This window comes from Capsicum annuum, chromosome 5, assembly GCF_002878395.1.
Source record: "Capsicum annuum cultivar UCD-10X-F1 chromosome 5, UCD10Xv1.1, whole genome shotgun sequence".
NCBI classification, from domain to species: Eukaryota; Viridiplantae; Streptophyta; class Magnoliopsida; order Solanales; family Solanaceae; genus Capsicum; species Capsicum annuum.
The window spans coordinates 171,223,743-171,237,807 of NC_061115.1; positions in this window are offsets into that span (position 1 = coordinate 171,223,743).

The window sequence follows — 14,065 nt, forward strand, 5'->3', positions numbered from 1 at the left end:
AGTGACCATACCACGTTCTAAAAGTTGTTTTTGGAATGTCATATTCTCTAACTCTAAGATGATGATATCCAAATCTGAGGTCTATCTTAAAAAACCTGAAGTTAGTCGAACAAGTCATCAATTCTGGTAAGTGGATACCCTTTTTTAATTGTGACTTTGTACAACTGATGGTAGCCAAACATATTCTAAGAGAATTGTCCTTCTAACCCATGAACAAAACTGGTGCGCCCCACGGGGAGATCTAGGTCTGATGAATCCCTTATCTAGGAGATCTTTCAACTATTCTTTCCACTCTTGAATTCGGATAGAGCCATTCTATATGGTAAAATAGAGATAGGTTGAGTATATGGAAGAAGGTCTATTTTGAAGTCAATTTCCCTTTCGGGAAGAACTCCAAGAAGATCTTTATGGGACACATCTGGAAATTCTCTCACTACTAAAACTGACTTAAGACTTAGAGACTCAGAATTAGAGTCTTTGACTCAAACAAGATGATAAATACACCTATTGGATATCATTTTTCTCTCTCAAAGGTACGAAATAAGATGACCCCTAAGAGTTGTTGTACTACCCCTCCATTCAAGGACTGGTTCATTTGAAAACTAAAAATAAACTATTCTATTTTATTAATCAACTGAAGCATAGTATGAGTGGAACCAATCCATGTTGAGAATGATGTCAAAATCCGTCATCTCTAACTCCATAAGATCAACTGAAGTGAGTTTTGGAGATATTGTGATCGGACCGTTCCTGTATACCTATCTGGCTATAATAGAGAAACTTATTGGGGTAGATACTGAAAAGAGCTTTGTTAAGATTTTAGGACTGACTTCAAAGTTGACAAATATATAAGGGGTTACAAAAGAAAGAGAAGCTCCAGGGTATAATAAAGCATAAACATGTAAATGAAAAACCTGGAACGTACCAATAACCACTTCAAGAGAATTTTCTTAATCCTGTTGGGATTGAAGTGCATACAATCTATTTGGATGCTGACCAGGAACTGGGGGATGACTGGACTGACCATGTTGACCACTCTTTGGACAATCCCTGACTTTGTGGCCTTGCTTGCCACACCCAAAACAAATATCACTATCGGCTCTACAAACACCCTGATGGTTTCTACCATATTTCTGGAAAATAGGATTTGTATAAGCACTATTAATATTGCCTTGGGACTTAGAACCTGGTGCCCTATCTCGATTGTCATTTCTGAATTTGGGTACTAGCTGAAGATGGAGCTAGAACTAAAGATTTTAGGCAGAACTGAGGACGGTTTCCACCTATTGACTTCGGCTGAGCAAAACTAAAACTACTTGTTCTAGCCCTCTTGCTCTCCCTTTCCTTAGTCCTCTACTCTTTAATCTGTTGAGCATGGACGATAAGAATAGACAAGTCCATACCGTTAATCAACATTACAGTTCTACACTCCTTGACTACACTGTTAGATACACCAGACATGAACTTACTCATCTTAGACATGCTATTAGCTACCACATGAGGAGCATACCTAGCTAACTGAGTAAACTTGAGGGAATACTCTTTACGCTCATGTTGACCTGTCTCAAGTTAATAAACTCTAGTACTTTGGCTTCTCTCAACTCCAATAGAAATAACCTATCTAAGAAGGATGTAGCAAACTTTTCCCATTCTATAGGCCTTGCATCAGCACCTGTATCTACCTTCCACTGCTTAAACCATGTATAAGCCACATCTTACAACTAGTAAGCAGCCAATTCAGCACTCTCACTAGAAGTCACCCCCATAATATTTGTTACCTTCTGCACCATGTCTAAGAATTCCTACAGATCCTCTTCATATTTATATCCTGAAAATAGAAGAGGATTCATTCAGGTAAAGTCCCGAATCCTAGTTGCGGTAGTATTGGCCACTGGGTTGGCTGGAACAGCGGCTGTCTAAGCATTCTAAGATGACATAGAATGGGCTAAAGTAGTGAATATAGCTCTAAAATCTGCATGAGAGACATGCTCATTCAGGGGATCTTCCTGAATGGGCAGAGGTGGTAGCTGGTGTATGTTTATATTTTTGTTTGTCTTTCTGGGAGAATATTCTCTAAATGGAAAAGGGAATGGATTAGACTGAGGGTTTAACATGAGCATCATGCTCATTCGTTTAACATGAACACTAAAATAAGGAAAACTTTTCTTAAACGCCCTATAGCCTCTTGTCCATAAGTGTGGTACGCTTTACACCTATACACAAGACTCTACTAGATGCGGCTTTCAGAACTCCTAGGATACTTTAAAACCTTAGGCTCTGATACCAAGTTTGTAGAACCCCTAGAGTACACCCTATGTGAAACACGGTGCTTACAGTCCTAAAGGACCACAAGCTAACCCATGAGCTGGTACCTGCTATGAGCACTGAGTAAAACTAATAACAAAAGATCATATGTGGAATATAACTGAGAAATGCCATAAGATTTTAAGTCATAAATCTGATAAATTCTATAAGACAAAACTGATAATACTGAAAAGATGTCTAACAATGACAACTGAAATCTGAAAAAAGACTAACTGTCTGTACTTTTCTAAAAAAGCCTCTACTGACTGATTGAGGAGCTAATGGTACAAACCCCTAACTAGCTCTGATAGAATGGAAATGACTGCTACGTATGATGATCTGAAAAGTCTATGTGTGATCTGGGAACTAAGCGTCTGCACCTATGATATGATATATCATAGTGCAAGAAAAGATTATGCGATCAGTACTTTGAATGTACAAGTAAGCTAAATAAGATAGGTTGATATGCAAGGTTTCATTTTCATGAATAATAGCTGACTGAATAAGTAGCATAAAATACTGAACAGAATGTATGAAATCTGTAAGCACTGAAGATGTGTGAAATCTATAAATACTAAAGATGCATAACCAAGCACAAAATATATTCTAAATATAATTTGTAAATTGAGATACTAAAATCTGATAACTAAATTATTGATATCTGTATGTTATGGCCAGGTAACTAAAACTAAACTACTGAGCTGATTAATGGACTGAGACTGTGGGAGCTATCATCTAACCGACATGCCCCAATGAGCAATTTAGGGTCCAACCTGTGACCCCAGTTGGAAGGGTGTCAGTACTAACACTAGTTGTGTGGATCCACTAAAGTATTGTCCCAAAGAACTAAGGGTTATCCTCAACTGGCAGATACCCGTATGAGATTAACCTCAACTGGCAGGTTAACATCTCAACCTACGCTGTCTATGTAGTTCTAGAATGCGGGGACTGCTACTAAAGGTCACACCCTCAACTGGCAGGTGAGCCCACCATCGTTGGGTTCACTAGATACTAAATCCTACTTCTAACTAAACTGACTCAAAAGACTAAACTATTCTAAGTTTAATTGATTATGATAACTGACTGAACTGCTAATGCTCATTACATATTATAAAACTAATCTGAAGATACTGAGATAAAGTAAACAGCTAAGTTTTTGGGTATTCATAACCCCCAGGACTCGATAGCAATAATAGTAAAGTAATACTAAAACTTTAAGGACATAGCATGGAAACATTTATATCAAAGTCCATTCTTGTAGGCATTTCATCAAACACTTGGTGTTCATAGTCCAAGATAAGCATGGAAATAGTTTAAAGCTTGTAGGAATAGCATGACTTCAACACCAACATCACTAATTATGAATTAAATCAGAGAATAACAACATTAAAATATGTGGGGTTTGATAACAACAATAATTTCACGTAAACACGGTATAGAATTATAATTCATAGGAGTTCATGGTTAAAATCAAAATTTAAAATCATAATAGCTTGTAAAGATCATAACTTTGAATTTAGAATTGGATACTTGGACTCCATGGGTTAAAGGAACCCATAGATGAACATTTAACATACCTGGGTTGATGAATTCGTAAGATTTCTTAGGGTTTTTATTGGGATTTAATCTTGAATCTTGGATGTTAAGGTTTGTTCTTTAAGAGAAGATTAGTTTCTTGATGAGAAATTATGAGTAATGGGGCACTAAATGCCCCTTTAGGATTTTAATTTCGTGTTTTGGATGAGTTTAGGGACTTGCGAAAGACCAAATGGTCCCTGAAATTTAAATCGTGAAAACTAGAAATCCCAATTTTGACATCCAGCGCAATGCGGTGCAATCACATCGGGCCACTGGAAAAGGGACAATCCTTATTTTGTCCAATGGCGCGATAAGGTGTCATCGCATTGCACCTCTGGAAATGAATGATCCCTAACTGGAAGCCCTCATTGGAAAGTGACAATTGCAAAAATTCCCCTTGGTGCGACGTGGTTCTTATCGTGATAACATACTGGAAAAGTACGAATGTGATTTCAACCATCACCGCGATACGGTCTTATCGCGTTGGGCTACTGCTTTGCACTAAAAATGACATAACTTCTTGCCTGAGTATCAGTTTTAGGACAAATTTGTATCGTTGGAAAGATAATTCAATTTCCTATTACTTGGTGGGTCTTGATCTAGAAAATTATGTGTAGAACAAAATATATTCTCATTTGAAGTTGACTAAAGCAACATTTTTAAACAAAATTCAATTGGTAAGGATTATTTTGATTCATCTAATAGCTAAGAGTTATTTGAGGCCTTAATATACATCAAAATAACTCATAAAACTATCAAAGAACCATAATGTACTGTGCATGAGCTTAAAACATGATGCTAACATTGGCTTGAATTTTTGGGATATTATAGTAGGCCTTGCTGGTTGATGAGTAACCTATAAATATCCCTTCATCCCTCTTAGGATCAAATTTTTTAGAATCATCCTCACTATTTTTCAACATAAAACATTTGCACCCAAGTGCCCTGAAGTAGCTAAGTCTGATCTTTCTCTTAAATTGCAATTGATAGGGAGTCTTGTTGAGAATAGACCTGATAAGACACCTATTTCTAACATAGAATGTCATATTTTCTACTTCATCCGAGAATATCTTAGGGAAATAACAATCAATCAACATAGTTCTGGCAATATCAATCAAGGTACCATTCTTCCTTCCAACAACACTATTTTGCTGAGGTATTTTGGGAGCTAAAAAATTATGACTTATTCTATTTTCAGCAAAAAAAATCCTCAACTCTTATATTTTCAAACTCTGTTCCAAGCTCAGACTTAGTCCCTGCAATTTTGTTGTCTAACTTCACTTGGATTTGCTTGGAGAAAATACCAATACTTCAAAAGTTTCATCTTCAGATCTCGAAAACATGGTCCAAGTGTACCTAGAAAAATTATCCATAATGACCAAGAGATATTTCTTTCTTCCGCTACTTTAAACCTTTACAGGTCCTTATAAGTCCATGTGAAGTAGTTCAAGAGGTCTAGTGGTAGTAACTTACTTCGTCTTCTAGAATGAGCACCTTATTTGTTTTTCTTTGACATAAGCATCACATACCTTGATATATGAGAACTGAAACTTGGGAACACTTGAGACTAGGTTCTTTAAGACCAACTTGTTAAGAAGTGAGTAGTTACAAGACCAAGTCTTCTATGCCATAAGTCAGCATTTTCACTTTGAATACTTGGACAAGTAAAATTACTTCTGGGAACTGAATCTAGATAAGGAACATACATGTTTGTGAATTTTTTGACTCTAAGAATGACTTCACCAGATTAGATACTAGTGATAGTGCACCAATTAGACAAGAATTTGACTTCATTACCCTTATTGCAAATTTGAGAGACACTAAGTTGGCTATAATTAAATCCACTTTCATAATACATATTTTTAATAGAATACTTTGGTGATTTTCCAACAATTCCAAGACCTAGGATATATTCCTTCTTTTTATCTCCAAATGATAACCTCCACCTTGAAGTGTCTTGAGTGATATAAATTAATCAGTTCTTCCAGTCATATGCTTGGAACATCCACTGTCCATGAACCAACTATGACTATTTTTTATTACTCCCACTTGGACATATAGATCATTTATTAGGTATGGGAACCTATTTAGTCTTGAGTTCCCAAAAAGTGGACAGGGAAGAAATCAAGGCTTTCTTTGTCCAAACACACATTCTAGCTTTCTTGGATTTTGAAGAAGGACCAAGTCCCTTTTTAAGTAACAGGTCTTGGTGGACATAACTTTTTAGATTCATTTCATTCCATATCTTGTCTTGAAAATTTCTTCTTAGATAACCATTTCTTTCATAGTGAGTAGTACACAAAAAGTTGTTAGATGCAGACACATATTTATTATAGGGATTGTAAGGGGGTTAATATGTTGACTACGTAGACCATTTTTTGATCTTTGACTAGTCAGATTGGATAAAATTTGAGATGAAGAAGTCCATTTTAGAGATTTGTTAAGATATTCTATTATACAGACCAGGTCCTCTCTCGCTTAACATTTTTTGAAGAAAGGCTACAAGATACCCCTGGGACTTGTTAACCTTTTCTTCAAGCTCAATCTGAAGACTGTTATCCTAAAACATTCCTTTTGAAATAGACTCAGACAAATTTCTTAGATTTTCTTTCATTTCAATATTTTCAGAGGTCAATTTTTGAAATTGTTCTCCCAACTTAGAAATTTGAATGGTTAAGTAATTTTTTTAGTTTCAAGATTTTTACACTCTCTTCAAGAAAATCTTTCTCAGTAGTGAGCTCACACAGGAAACCAATAAAAACATTTTCTAGCCTTTTTAGTTTCTTCAAAGAATAGTCATTGAGGTTTTGCTTAATGTCAAGAAGGGTTACCTCATTATCTGAATTTTCCATGAGAATAAAATACAGTTCAAAATGGTGTCACCCTCTTCCACAGCCAGCATAAAAGCATATTCAGGGTGTTCTGACTTATCAGATTCACTAGATGAGTCCCCCCAAGTAGTCAATACTTGCTTGACTACATGATCAACTTCATTTCTTCTCTTAGACTTGTCTGGGACCTAGTCCTTCCTCTTGCCTTTATCTTTTTTTTCCTTCATATATTCTTTGTATTCCATCTTGTACATTGAACAATCCTTGAAGTGATCAGGTTTACCATATTTGTGGCAGTAATTATTTCCTCCTGATGGCTTGCTAGTATTTCCCCTTTTCTAAAATCCACCATTCCTCTTCATAGCTCTTTATCTTCAAGCTAAGTAAACAACATCCTCATCATCTTTACTAGAGTCAGATTTTAAGGTTTTAAGAGCTAGAGATTTCTCCTTTATGGGTTCCTTCTTATCCTGGTCTTATTGTTTTTTCAATTCATAAGTCTTCAAATTGTCAATCAATTCATCTATTGTATGAGTTTTGAGATATCAAGCCTCTGAGATAGCATTGATCATACTTTACCATGACTTAGGTATAACACCAAGTATTTTCCTCACTTGTTTGTTGAGTGAAATAACTTCTCCAAAATAGTGCAACTCATTTATTATGGCATGAACTTGGTGTGCATTTCTTGAATAGTCTCACTTTTTTACATAGTAAAGGTTTCACACTGAGTAGTGATCATATGCACTTAGGATTATTTGACTTGACTTATTCCCTCATGAGCAGTCTTTAAAAAATCCCAAATATCCATTGCTTATTCATATGTCAAAATCCTGTTATACTCATCCTGGCCTATTCCACAAATAAGTAATTTCTTTGCTTTTTAGACTTTCCCAAGATTTTCTTGATCATCTTTATCATACTCCTTTCGTGTCCTAGGGACCAGTTTAGAGACATTTCCTTCCTTAACCTCCATAAGAATGTGAGGTCCATCACAGATAATGTCCCATAATTTACTATCTTCCACCATAATAAAGTCACATATTCAAGTTTTCCACCGACCATAGTATTGACCATTATAGTGGATGGATCTGGTGGTCGACTGTCCTTCCTCTAGATTGGGTGGAGTACCGATCAACTTAGAATCCTCTCTAGGTGTTAACCATTTAGACAGTACTTACACTGATATTAATTGTTGGCTTATATGAGTCTACCGCCAATAAAGAGATCAGGACCCTTAGGCATTATAATAATAAAATAAGTAAGATAAATATAAAGTACTGAAAGTAAAGAACATTCAATATTTACATGAAAACCTCCCTGCTTGAGGGTAGAAAAACCACGACCTGTCTCACAGGATTTTCAAGAAACTCCACCAACATCAAGCTAAAGGTGTGATTATAGACTCCAACAATCACTAGGATTAAACTCTTAATCTTGTCACCTTGTAATAACTCGGGTACAAGATTGATGCAGCAACTCTAGTTGACATTCGTAGGTAACTCTACCCAGAATAACATAAAGCATGGTGAATAGAACTTGACTAAACTAAGGTTACAACGACAACTAACTCTAGTTGATATGACTCAGCCTAAGACTTAAACAAGATAAAAAATCTACTCTTCTTTATAGCATCAGAGTAGATTTACAATTTCAAGAACAAAAGAAGCAATATTCAAATACAACATTAGGTCCCTCTATTAAAATGAGCAGCGTTCCTTTTTATGAGAATGACTTTTACTGGAGAGATAAATCCTTTTGAGATATGCAAAGATTAAGTTTTGTTCTTGTACATCTTGTTTTTATACTAGAGAGAAAAATCTTGACAGCATTTTATTGGACCAAGTGTGAGCATGCCAGTCATAACACTATTGCAGCACTACCAACCAAAACAATAGGACAATTTACAGTTGTACAAAGTTTCACTCTTGATCAAGTCCCTTGAACTCTTGTTTGAAAATCAACAAAATCAAAATACAACATCGTGTGGGTGCTATTTTATCTTTGCAACAAGCTAAATTTCTTAGCAATGTTTTTTCCATTTTTAATTCTTGTCTATATTTTCCACATAAGTTTCTATACCATTGTTGTAAAAATTTTATTCTTGATCCTAGAATTTCTACTATTTTTGCTTCTTCCCAAATCTTTATTATTTTTGAACAAAATAGTTCGGGTAATTTATTAAAATATAATTTCCTTATTTCTTTACTTTCTTCTATATTATATGCTCCTTTATAATAATATTCTTTAAATACGCAAGTATATTCATCTATGTAACACATATTACATATTGCTAATTTTAGCATTAAATTCCTATTTGTATCTTTTTCTTCATTTTGTTCTTCTATTGTTGTCATACTACCAAATTCATCTTTTATAGCTGTTTCATATTTTTTTAATAATTCTATAGGTGTTAGTTTAGTTGTTATTGATGATGTTCCTTCTGTAGGTTTATCAGTTCTTCTTAATATTTTTTTGCTTTGAAAATCATAATTTCACTGTTCCTATTAGTGTTCTCTCTATATATTCTGGTGCATCTGTTACGTTTATATTATTATCTAATAATTGTTTTGTCATATATCCTATCCATAATTGTATTATTTTTTCTGTATCTATTACACAGTCTAAGTCCAAAAATTTATAATTTTTATTAACTATTTATTTTGGTGTCCATTTGTCATATTCTTTCTTTAGATTATATGTTTTAGACTTATTCTTATAATATGTAGGTTTTCTTATTTCTGATGTACTAGGTATTATATTTTGATTTTCTTTTTTATCAAGAGTATTTATTTTTGTGTTGATATTTTCTAAGTTTTCTTCATTAATTACTTCTTATTTTTCATTGATTTCTAAATTTTTTGTATTTGTTAATATTTCTGTATATGTTTCACTATCTTCTGAATCATAATTATCTGTCTCTTCAACATCTATATTATTTATTTCTAATTCCTTATTTTTTATTTCTTTATTGTTTATTTCTAATTTTTCTTTAAATTGATTTAGTAATTTTTGTTCTTTATCTTTTTCTTCCTTTTCTTTTTGTCTTTCTTCATATAGATCTTTTAACATTTGTAGTTCTTTTTCTAATTCAGCAATCCTACTATTTTTAGCTTCTTCTATTTTTTGTATTTCTTCTGTAGTTTGTTGTTTTATTTTTTCTATTTCCTTTTTTCTATCTATTTCTTCATTTTCCCTTTCTATTCTTACCATAGTTGTCAATTTATCTTCTAATTTTAATTCTTTTTTTTCTAACATTAAATATAAATGTTCACCTATTTTCTTTTATCTTCTTCCTAGAGACAGAACCTATCGCCAGAGCTATCAGAGAAAAATTTATTTTAGAAGAATTATTAATCAGATATTGCAAGACAATTGGATATAAATATCCAGATCATAAATGTTCAAAATGTAATGGAGGAGATAATGATGTCCCAGAAGTTCAACTAGAATAGAAGAAAAATCAACCAAGAAGATAAGAACGCCAGCTGGAAAATACAAGATAAGAAGCAATAATGGAGATATGCAAAAGTAGCAGATACGGCAAAAAGAAGATATCAACGGAGTAATAATAGAAGACAAGCTATTAAATTGTGAAAGCTACATGTAAACTTTCACAATTTGCTTTACGTAAATTATTAGAATCTTTTGTATAGGTTTTTGACTATTATTAGTCTAGAAATTAATAACTTTTGTCTTATTAGGAGACTTTTGTAAAGTATAGTAAAGCAGATTAGGTAGATAATTTTTAAAGACTTTTTAGAAACGTGTAAAAATAGGAATACTCTTGTAAAGTTTCAGTCTATAAATAAGATGAACTGAAGGCATTGCAGAGTAAGCCTTCATGAGTTGAAGCACAATTTAAATTTTTGGTATCAGAGCACAGTTATTTAAAAAATACGAAAGTAGCAAGCATAATTGGTATCAGAACACAGTTATTTAAAAAATACGAAAGTAGCATATATGTTTGAATTTAGATTGGATTTACTTGAGATTAATTTATATTGATTAATTATGAGAAGACCATTTAAAAATAGAGAAGCTTTTAGAAAAATTAAAGAATCTTTAATTAGTAATTATTCAGAATATATAAGTCTAAATAAAACAAAAGAAAACCCACAAAGATTAGCCTACCTAATTATCTTAATATCTAGTATTGAAGAAAAATTAATAATTCATTTAAAATCTAGAAGAATGAGACACATACCACCTAATTATGATAAAATCAGATTTAGATATCCACCAAAATATTATAAATATGGTTTAAATGAATAAAGTACAAAAATACAAAGAATTAAAATAAATTATTCCTGAAAAACGTAAAGAATTACAAATAAGAATAGAAAGACTACATTATAATATATTTGCCGGAGTTAGTAAAAACTCAATAAATGCACAAAAAGATGAAATATCAAATTTAGAATCACAAATAGATAGTTTAGAATATATATATATATATATATATCAACATTACTATTTACAATAAAATGAACAAAGAAAAATTTATAATAGATGAAAAAATATATGAAAATCACGAAGGATTAAAAATAAAAATAGTATTTTCTAATCTAGGAAGAAGATATAAGAAAATAGGTGAATATTTACATTTAATGTTAGAAAAAGAAGAATTAAAATTAGAAGATAAATTGACTGCTATGGTAAGAATAGAAAGGGAAAATGAAGAAATAGATAGAAAAAAGGAAAGAGAAAAAATAAAACAACAAACTACAGAAGAAATATGAAAAATAGAAGAAACTAAAAATAGTAGGATTGCTGAATTAGAAAAAGAACTATAAATGTTAAAAGATTTGTATGAAGAAAGACAAAAAGAAAAGGAAGAAAAAAGATAAAGAACAAAAATTACTAAACGAAATAAATCAATTTAAAGAAAAATTAGAAATAAACAATAAAGAAATAAAAAATAAGGAATTAGAAATAAATAATATAGATGTTGAAGAGACAGATAATTATGATTCAGAAGATAGTAAAACATATACAGAAATATTAACAAATACAAAAAATTTAGAAATCAATGGAAAACAAGAAGTAATTAATGAAGAAAACTTAGAAAATATCAACACAAAAATAAATACTCTTGATAAAAAAGAAGATCAAAATATAATACCTAGTACATCAGAAATAAGAAAACCTACATATTATAAGAATAAGTTTAAAAGATATAATCTAAAGAAAGAATATGACAAATGGACACCAAAACAAATAGTTAATAAAAATTATAACTTTTTAGACTTAGATTGTGTAATAGATACAGAAAAATTAATACAATTATGGATAGGATATATGAAAAAACAATTATTAGATAATAATATAAACGTAACAGATGCACCAGAATATATAGAGAGAACACTAATAGGAACAGTGAAATTATGGTTTTCAAATTTAACTGAAAATAGCAAAAAAAATATTAAGAAGAACTGATAAACCTACAGAAGGAACATCATCAACAACAACTAAACTAACACCTATAGAATTATTACAAAAATATGAAACAGCTATAAAAGATGAATTTGGTAGTATGACAACAATAGAAGAAGAACAAAATGAAGAAAAAGATACAAATAGGAATTTAATGCTAAAATTAGCAATATGTATTATGTGTTACATAGATGAATATACTTGCGCATTTAAAGAATATTATTTTAAAGGAGCATATAATATAGAAGAAAGTAAAGAAATAAGAAAATTATATTTTGATAAATTACCCGAACCATTTAGTTCAAAAATAATAAAGAGTTTGGAAGAAGCAAAAAAAGTAGATACTCTAGGAGCAAGAATAAAATTTTTACAACAATGGTATAGAAACTTATGTGAAAAATATAGACAAGAATTAAAAATGGAAAAAACATTGATAAGAAATTTAGCATATTGCAAAGATAAAGTAGCACCCCAATTCGGATATGAAGAAAGATATTATAAGAAAAGAAAAGGACATAAGAAATATAAGAAATATAAAAAATCAAAATATAAATATAAGAAACCAAGAAAAAGATATTATGTAAAAAATTATAAACACAAAAGACCACATAGAAAGAAGAAATCTATAAAAGAATGTACTTGTTATATTTGTGGAAAATTAGGACATTTAGCTAGAGATTGTAAATTACCTAAAAATCTAAAAAATAAACAAATATCATAAATAAAAATAGAAAATACAGAATATATGCAGATAGATTATATAGATTATGAATTAGAGAGTGAGAATAGTATATATGAAATTTCAGAAAATGAAACAGATAATGAAATAGATAGTGAAATAGATGAATCAAATGACTGAAGAAGATATACAAACGAATGATTTAAAAATAATAACAAAGGAAGAATATTTAAATGATGAAGGAACAGACCAAAAAATAATATTTGACAGTAACATATTTGATGAAATAAAAGGAAAAGAATTAGACTTAAGTTTAGAAAAAATATTTAAAATACCAATAATAAAAAATATATTTACTAGGAAAAAAGAAGAATATTATGTAATAAGCCAAAAGGAACATGTAATAGACTGTAGATATGCAAAAGGTAAAGCTAGTATACCACTAGTAACAAAAAGAATAATTAATAAAGAGATAAACGATATAAAAAGTAGAGACGCAGTAAAATATGTACACCTTGGAGGTACAGAGATATTAATAAAAGCATGTTTTAGAGAAGGAATAGATACACCAATAGAATTATATTTAGCAGATGATAGAATTATAAAACCTATAGAAAGAGGTATAATAACTGCCATAAAAGGAAATTTAATATACCAAAAATTTAAATTTATAATAAGTGCGAATTATTCAGTAGCCGTAACAGATAAAAATATAGAGAAATCATTAGCATTATATTGGAAAATATCAGGAATAGAATTAACCCCAGGAAGTAAAATATTTACGGCAAGATGCAAAATTTATATGTATTAACAACAAAACATAAAATAACAGGAAAAAATAAGATTAACAAAATACAAATAGAAAGTCCAGTCGAACAATTTGTAAAAACAATAGATAATAATGATTATTGCTATAGAGACATAGATATAAAAGAAATTTATAATTAATAAATAATAGAATAAGTACAACGAAAAGAATAGCTTATGAAAAACCAGAATCATCAAGCTCATCAAAAAGAACAAGTTATGAAACAAGTTCAACAGATAATTTAAACCAATATTACATAACAGGAAAGGTAAATGAAAAAGAATATTTAATACTCTTAAATACAGGACAAGAAGAAAATTATATAGCAAAATATCTAGTAAAAAATGAGAAAATAAAAACTGATAATAATATATGCCCAGATCTATCAAAAAGTTTAATAAATACTAAAAATATAGCAGAAAAAGAAAT